Source organism: Amblyomma maculatum, chromosome 2, assembly GCF_055883805.1.
Source record: "Amblyomma maculatum isolate TAMU_Amacu chromosome 2, ASM5588380v1, whole genome shotgun sequence".
In the NCBI taxonomy this organism is placed as follows: domain Eukaryota; kingdom Metazoa; phylum Arthropoda; class Arachnida; order Ixodida; family Ixodidae; genus Amblyomma; species Amblyomma maculatum.
Window position 1 is genome coordinate 115,948,254 of NC_139345.1, and position 9,213 is coordinate 115,957,466.

Genomic DNA, 9,213 nt, shown 5'->3' on the forward strand with positions numbered 1-9,213 from the left:
ATTTATTCAATGAACTATTCAATAAAGCAGTTGAGCTGTAGATAACATTAAGTGCTCCCTTCTAAGGCTGTGACGCTCTGATAAGTAAACATAGACCTTCGCGAGCTCTACACACGCTTTAAGAACGGCATGTCCCAGTTTGAGCTTCTTGTACCTTGCTTGCAGGCTGAGACAGTTGTTAATAGCTGGGCAAGAAAACCTTGCTGCTCCTGCTCAGTGCAACGCACGTAACACGTGAAAGTTTTGTAAAGCCAGTAAAAAAAAAAAAAAAAGTCCTCTTAAGATTTGTAGGCGTTCAGCTCTTCGCTGTCGCAGCCGCAAATCACGCGGCTGTCTTTTCAAGTATGTACTGACGTAATTCTAGGTTACGGCTTCTATAGCAGCGCCAATATTCAGCTCTTGGTGTACGCAGAGCCACCAGAATATGTTTATTTTAATGTATATTAGACACAAATGTAGCGGCTGCACGATAAAAGTAGCAACCAACGAACTTTTAGCAAGTGATTGGAGCGTTGCTAAACTTAGAGCGAACAGACGACACTGGCTGAAACGGACGCACTTAAAACGCCTTTTCGTCCTTTTTCCAGCTATACAACGCTGAACGTAGGCACAATAATGTACACAGATCATGCTGACCTTTTTTACGACTTCATTAGTGCTCAAAACACGAAGTTGTTGACTTAGCTCTGTGTGTAGAGCATCTTGAGCATGCGTAGTTGATGAGTTGGGCTTCCACCGGTGGGGCTCGAGCGGCTGTCTTCACTTCAAATTTCTCTATACTTATTTCCTATCTAAGTAATTTCCCTAATATTTCCTTTGTCTAACCAGCGCAGCATAAAAATGGGTGCAAATTCGCTTATGATCTTAGGTTTGGCGACTTTTGTATTGTGTCGTACACACATCTTACTCGCCTTGCCTGAATCATTGTAAGATGTAGACACAAAAGTTATAAAAACATGCAAGTTGGATTAAAGGTCAAGCTAAATAGAGAGGTAAAGGAATACAAACGTGAGTATATATGGCGTTAAGAAATAATAAACAATCTTTTCTTTGTGTGTTTTTTTGTTTTTTGAACAACTGACAACGCTTTCATATGTCAAGGATGACACTTAGCGGGGCTGCTGAGAGACCTTCGTCTTGAGAGGAGCACGCTCCAGCTGCAGTTCCAATGTGCCAAACAACCTGTTGAGAGCAGCTGCGGAAATATAAGCCGACCAATACGCCCATGATTTGAGCGCCATTTCTTTTTTTCGGCGTATATATGTATTGCTTTTACGACACACTAAGCTTTCTCCCCGGTAGTCTTTCATCATTTCGAACATTATTCTAAATCTGCTTTGCTGAGGATATGTTGGAAACATCGTCTAGGGATTGTGCCTGCGTGCTTTAAAGTTTGTTGCATACATCGGTGCTACAGCGGCCACTGAACTTCAGAGTATATCGTGAGTATTCTTTTCTCGCCTATACTACTTCCAGTATTTCGCTACCTAATGTAAACTGCTGTTCCTTCTCGTGGCTGTTGAACATTACCTTAGTCTTCTGCATATTGGTTTTCAAGCCTACATTTCTACTTTTCCTGTCTAGGTCATCAATCATTATTTGCAGTTCATCCCCCGAGTTGCTTAGCAAGGCAATGTCATCAGCAACTCGCAGATTACTGAGGTATTCTCCATCTACCCTTATCCCTAACTGCTCCCATTCCAAGTCTCTGAATACTTCCTCTAAGCAAGCCGTGAATAGTACTGGGGAGATTGTGTCTTCTTGCCTAACACCTTTTTTATGGGAATTTTGTTACTTTCTTTATGCAGAACTATGGTTGCTGTGCAGTCACTATATATATCTTCAAGCACTTTCACGTACGGCTCGTCTACCCCCTGATTTCGCAATGCCTGCATCATCGCCGATGTTTCAACTGAGTCAAATGCTTTTTCGAAATCAAGGAATTCTATGTATAAGGGCTGGTTATATTAAGTTATTTGAGTTAAGTTGAGGACAACCCAGAGGGCTATGGAACGAAAAATGGTAAAGGGTATCAAGAGATAGGAAGCGTGCAGAGTGGGTCAGAGAAATAACTCAAGTTACCGACATTCTAGTGGAAATTAAGAAGAAATGGGCATGGACAGGACATGTAGTGCGAAGAGAGGATAACCGATGGTCGCTTAGGGTAACAAACTGGATTCCAAGAGAAGGAAAGCGTAGCATGGGGTGGCAGAAAGTTAGGTGGGCGGATGAGGTTAAGACGTTCGCGGGGGTCAAGTGGATGCAGCTAGCACAGAACCGGGTTAAGTAGAGAAATATTGGAGAGGCTTTCGCCCTGCAGTGGGTATAGTCAGGCTGATGATGATAATGATGATTCTTTACTCTCACGCCGCGCAGAGAGTTATGAAACGGAAAATGATGGGTGTAACGGTAAGAAAGGGGAAGCGTGCAGAGGGGGTCAGATAAATAATTTGAATTAATGACAATCTAGTGGAAGTCAAAAAGAATAAATTGACGTGGGCCGGGGCAGGTCATGTAATGCGAGGAGTGGATAACCGATGGTTACTAAGGGTAACAAGGCACTTTTTTGATTTCGCAGTTTTGGGAGAGAAATCGTAAATTTTGCTCTTGGAGCTACGCGCTGCATATTTTCGTTTACTTTCTGACGAGGTGTCCGAGGTCTTCAATCTGGTGATCCAAATAAGGCGCACGTTACTAGGGCTCAAATATTTTATGTGTTTGCAGAATAAATGCTTCTACAGAAGTGCCAATTCATTCGTCACTGCCTCGCTGATCTGCTGTGAGGCTACATACCCGAATCATATATTGGCAGAAATTTTGGCAACAGAGCTCCTTCCATAGTGAAAACGATGACCTCGAAGGGAGTGCAACCGAATAGCCGACGCTCTCAATATCATGTGATAAAATATTCTGGTCTCTACATTTCGCGGAAAGACTCGGAATATAGCACCACCACGAACCTGCAGCTTGAACAGCTTGGGGCAATCTAAGGACAATCCTCCAGCTGTAGCAGCACTTTTCGGGCTATATGCCTTCTACTCATATTTTCGCGCTACCTACAGCTCAGCAATTTGGGCCTTACTTACGCACTCATGTACTCAACGTGCGCACATTTCAACGTGGGCACACAGTGCACAAGCCCACATAGTCGCATTCCTACGCATGCGTGTATTAAGCAAAAGTTTTCGGCATGCAGGTACCCGAAAAAACTTCTGCGCAGTCAGGAAACGGAAGGCATTCATTATGACAGAAGTGCAACAGAGCGTGTGGTCCCGTCAACGAATGCCAGTGGTACGTTTGGTTATCCAGCAAACGCAGAAGAGGGCATCCGGTAAATACGTATGATGTAAGCCGTTCTCCGTGATTACAAACACGCATGCTTAACAACTTTATTTCCGAAATTGTTTTTGCGTCATGGAATGAAATTTAATATGTTCAAGCGATAGACAAACAGAGGTCGATGATATTGCGCTAGTCGATGAAAAATGCAGTTTCACCATGGCCGCGCTAGCTCTTTTCGCCGCTCATCCTCAGCGCCGACTGTGTCGCGCCACTGTCTTAGCTGGCCTTACAGGCATAGAAGTGTGACTGATTTCAGAACCTTTTCTATTCTAATATCTACTAAACCAAATGTGCACCCTATATCTGCACGCCATCACGCTCTGCTGACTGGGCTTCATCAATAGACAGACGAAGACAACCGCTTTGGCTATAGGTGCAGCATAGCTTATAAAAATACTTCAGCTCTGAGAAAAAAAAAATACTAATAACACATTCTAGACTTTGTCTAGCTTCATTTGACAGAAAAACAAATACATAGATTGAGAACTGCACTATGTCCTGCAATGGTTTGTATCTTTATTTGATGCGAATCGCACACTGCGTAAAGGTTTAAGTAGTGTGCACGTGGAATATCAGACACGGAAGCATAACAAGCTACAGCGAGGCAAGAAAAACGAGCAAATGAAATTTAAATCAATCCACAGCGCAATGAAGGCGCAATCATGTGGCTCAAAAACATGCGTCTTAAAATTACAATTGCACAGTAAAGCTGCTCCTCACGTAAATTATTCTTGTTCGAAAGTTGCTTTATATAACTCATGCATGCCTTGACTATTCTGGCAGAGCTAGTTTAACATCAAGGGTTTAAAAGCGTTCAGAAAACATTCTTCTCGCTTTTATGGCGTTATTATCAAACCGTTTTGCCACCGGACCGAAAGCGATTCACTCCAGTGAAGTACGCTAATTATACCCCGCGGTGTCAGCCAGACAGTCAACGGGGCTTCATATATTAGCGGTAATAACTGTGTATCCGCTTTAGCAGTTTTTGTGCATTTTTAGCAAAGACCAGACACCAAACATTTAATATTGCCACGTGCCTAGCTCCGCGCGACAGTCGTGTTTGGTGCCGACGACGACGAAGCGGTGGTTGGCACGAGCGGCGCGCTGGTGCTGGACTCTGTGACTCTGATCGGAACGACAAGCCGACCTTATTCTCTGGTCCTCGGCAACGTGTACCTTCACGGCTCCCTGTGACTTCAGTCGTGACGCTGGTGGAGGTGCCATCGATGATCCCTTCTCCTGCGGACGATCCTACGCGGCCGCCTCTCGTGACCACTCCTGTTCATCGTACCAGCCGACGGCTCCGAGGCTTGCCCCCCGAGGCCTTCGCTCTTGACGAAGAGACCCTAGCTGTGGCAACGACACCGCCCGCCCGTACCATGAATGTCCCTTCCACCCCTTCGTCCTGTCTCATCCTTCAGACCCCACGTACCCCTAAACCATTTCACGGTGAGCAGTTTGAAGACGCCGAGGACTGGCTAGCTCACTACGAAAGGGTCGCGACGTTTAACGGCTGGGACGACGCTGCGAAAATGCGGAACGTCTACTTCAGCCTTGAAGACGCTGCTCGGACATGGTTCGAGAACCGCGAGGCCACATTCTCTACGTGGCCGGCCTTCCGAAGCCAGCTCCTCGGTACGTACGCCAACAGTGACCGCCGAGAGAATGCCGAGCGTGCCCTGACCTCTCGAGTTCAGCGTCAGAACAAAGGGGTCGCAATGTACGTTGAAGACATCATGCGCCTTTGCCATCGCGCCGACCCGTCCATGAGTGAGGAGAAGAAGGTGCGGCACCTGATGCACGGCGTCAAAGAACAGCTTTTTTCCGGCCTCGTGCGGAACCCGCCCACCACCGTCGCGGCGTTTCTGGCTGAAGCTGGGACCATGGAGAAACTGCTACAGCAGCGATGCAGCCAGTACGGTCGACCGCTGAATTCCATCTCCACACTACCGCCGTCTGACCGAACCGACTTCAATCCCGGGGCAGATATGAGCTCCCTTCGCGACCTCATTCGCACCGTGGTTCGCGAGGAGCTCCAGCAACTTCATGGATCATTTACTCCTGGCGCAGCTTCCCTGGCCAGCATCATCCGTGAGGAGGTCCAGAACGCACTCACGCCACCGACAAGTACAGTCGTTCCACCACCACCCCCGGGCCCTACCCAGCGGATGACTTATGCTGATGTCACACGCCGCCCAGCCCTGCTACCTACCCCTTCGCCTTACATGCAACCTCAGGTCGCTGTGCACGCTGCGGAACCGCTGCCCCTTTGGGCAGATCGGCGCCAGGCGCCCCGGAAGACTGATCTCTGGCGCGCTCCAGATAACCGCCCTCTCTGCTACCACTGTGGCGAGGCAGGTCACCTCTACCGGCAGTGTCCTTATCGTCAGATGGGCCTTAGAGGATTTTCCCCCGACAGCCCTCGTCCACGGCCTGGTCAGCGGCCTCAGGACATCGCCGAGTACGTCACCCGCCAGCGTAGTCTGCCACATTCTCCTCGTCGCGAGTCGCGCTCGCCTTCGCCTCGTCGCTCTTCGCCCTCTGGGCCACAGTATACCGCTGGACGCCATGGTTCCTCGAGCCCTCATCGGGAAAACTAGCTCCGGCGACATTTGGGGGCGAGGCCGCCGCACACCGATTCGCCGTAAAGCTTCCACCGCCGCACCACTCGATTCGCCCCGACGTCTAACGCCGAATTCCTGTCCAGTTTTCGCCGCACAGACCAGATCGCCCCGACGTCGTCCGCATCGCCGACCAGTTATCACCGTCGTGTCGCTTAAATCGCCCAGACGCAGACCACACAACTGCCGCCCAGCTTCCGTCGCCGCACCGATTGCTTCACTCCGACCTGCCGTTGACATTGAATTGTCCCGACGCCGACCACCCAACCGCCGTCCAGCTTCCGCCGCCACACCGCTCACTTCACTCCGAACCGACGTCGACAGGCCCTGGTCTTGGCCGGGTCTCCCTGGACATCCCTATTATCGTCGACACGAAGGAGGTCAGCGCTTTAGTTGATATGGGAGCCGATTATTCTATCCTTAGCGGGCGGCTTACAAGGACACTGAAAAAGGTGATGACGCCATGGAACGGACCAGACATACGGACGGCAGGCGGACATGTGGTTGCACCACTGGGTATGTGTACAGCCCGGGTTACGGTGCGAGGCTGCACATTTGTTGCGACTTTTCTTGTTCTACGCGAATGCTCTCGTGATGTTATTCTTGGCATCGACTTCCTTCGTGAGCACGGTGCCACTATAGATCTGCCGAACCGCTTGGTGACGTTTTCCGCCAAACTGGCCACTGAAAGGCATGAATACCGCGGGTCCCACTCCACGCTGCGAGTCGCCGATGATAGCCTCACAGTGCCACCACGTGCCAGCATCCTCGCCAGAGTTACTTGTGACGAGCCACATCACGGCCTCCGGGTTGTTGAGCCTAATGTCTCCCTCTCACTCGCCTTGGGAATTTTTGCGGCTAGAGGTATTTGTTTCCTTCGTGGAAGAGAGACGGAGGTGCTTGTCACCAATTTCTCCAATGAACATCGACATCTGTTCCGTGGCACTGTCATCGCTTACGTCGACCATCTGCACGAAGTCGCCGAATGTTTTGCTTCAGAGGAAGCTGCACCTAGCACTGAACCGGATGATGCCGTACACGCTGTCGACATCAATTCTAGCCTTTCCTCCGTTGAAAAGAGGCAACTCCAAGATCTATTGCTGGAGTTTCGTGTGTGCTTCACGTGTTCATCTAAAGTGCAGCAAACGTCGGTCATTAAACACCGGATTATCACGTATGAAGGCACTCGACCCATCCATCAGCAGCCCTATCGTGTGTCTCCTCGGGAGAGAGACGCTATCCAACAGCAAGTCAAGGAGATGCTCGCCGATGGCGTCATTCAGCCTTCAAGCAGCCCATGGTCGTCGCAAAAAGAAAGACGGAACACTTCGTTTCTGCGTTGACTATCGGAAACTTAACAGTATGACAAAGAAGGACGTCTATCCGCTGCCACAGATTGACGACTCTCTCGACCGACTTCGCCGAGCCAAGTACTTCTGCTCCATTGACCTCAGGAGTGGTTATTGGCAAATTGAAGTTGATGAGAGGGACCGTGAAAAAACTGCCTTCGTAACACCAGATGGGCTCTATGAATTCCGCGTCCTCCCATTCGGGCTCTGCTGTGCTCCTGCCACCTTCCAGCGGATGATGAACACTGTGCTCACAGGTCTTAAGTGGCAGACATGCCTTGTTTATCTCGACGACGTGATAATTTTTTCACCAACGTTCACGGAACACCTGCGCCGCCTGAGAACTGTTCTCGAAGCTGTCCGGTCTGCCAACCTTTCTCTCAAGCCTCGAAAGTGCCACTTCGGGTTCACCGAATTGAAGTTTCTTGGGCACATCGTGAGTGCTGATGGCATCCGAGCTGACCCTGAGAAACTTGCTGCCGTTGCTGCCTTTCCCGTCCCCGCCCACAAAAAAGCAGTCCGACGGTTTTTGGGGCTGTGCTCCTATTATCGTCGCTTTATCAAAAACTTTGCACAGATGGCCAGCCCTCTGACTCTCCTGACTCGAGATGACGCATCATTTTCCTGGGGCGCCGAGCAGCAGATCGCTTTCGACGAGTTACGACGCCGGCTCCAGTCACCCCCGATCCTGGCACATTTCGACGATGATGCCGACACAGAGTTACACACGGATGCGAGCAACGTCGGCCTTGGTGCCGTTCTAGTTCAGCACCAAGACGGGGTCGAGAAAGTAATTGCCTACGCCATCCGTGCACTTTCCCGTGCTGAGTGTAACTATTCCACCACTGAAAAAGAATGTTTGGCGGTAGTATGGGACGCTGCCAAGTTCCGCCCGTACCTTTATGGCCGACCGTTTCGTGTCATCACTGACCATCACTCCTTGTGTTGGCTGAAAAACTTAAAGGGTCCTCGTGGCCGCTTAGCACGTTGGGAATTGCGCCTGCAGGAGTTCGATTTCGATGTTATTGATAAGTCTGGCCGGAAGCACACCGATGCTGATAGCCTGTACCGCGCGCCCGTCGGCCCTCCTTCGTCAGATGCCACCGACGACGATAGCTTCCTCGGAGCAGTCACTACGTCCGATCTCGCCTCCAAACAGCGTGCCGACGACGAGCTGCGACTGATTATTGACCATCTTGAAGGTGGACATCCTACAATACCCCGGTATCTTGCTCGGGGGTTGTCGTCGTATTGCCTCCGCAATGGGGTGCTTTATAAGAAGAATTCTACGTCGAGTGCGAAAACATACCTGCTAGTCATACCGGCTGATCTAAGGCACGAAATCCTCCTGGCCTGCCACGACGAACCAACTTCAGGGCATCTTGGCTTTACACGCCACATCTTTCTCCGAGCGGTAGACGTTACGTACAGACTTGTCGACTATGCCAGTGGGGAAAAAAAACCCACGCTCAAGCCATCAGGTATGTTACAATCTATTGAACCACCCCTGACACCCTTCGAGCAAGTGGGCATGGACCTTTTAGACCCATTTACTTTATCCTCGAACGGACACAAGTGGATCGTAGTCGCCACAGACTACTTAACACGCTACGCTGAAACGAAGGCCTTTGCCCGAGGTACTGCCAGCGAAGTTTCTCGATTCTTTATGAACGATATTGTGCTCAGACACGGTGCACCGTCGACCATCATTACTGACCGAGGAAAGGCGTTTACAGCTCGGCTACTGCGGGACACCTTAACTCTCAGCCATACCGAGCATCGCACAACAACAGCGTATCACCCTCAGACAAATGGATTAACGGAACGACTAAACAGAACTTTGGCGGACATGATCTCAATGTACATCGACGTTGAGCATAAAATGTGGGACGAGATCCTGC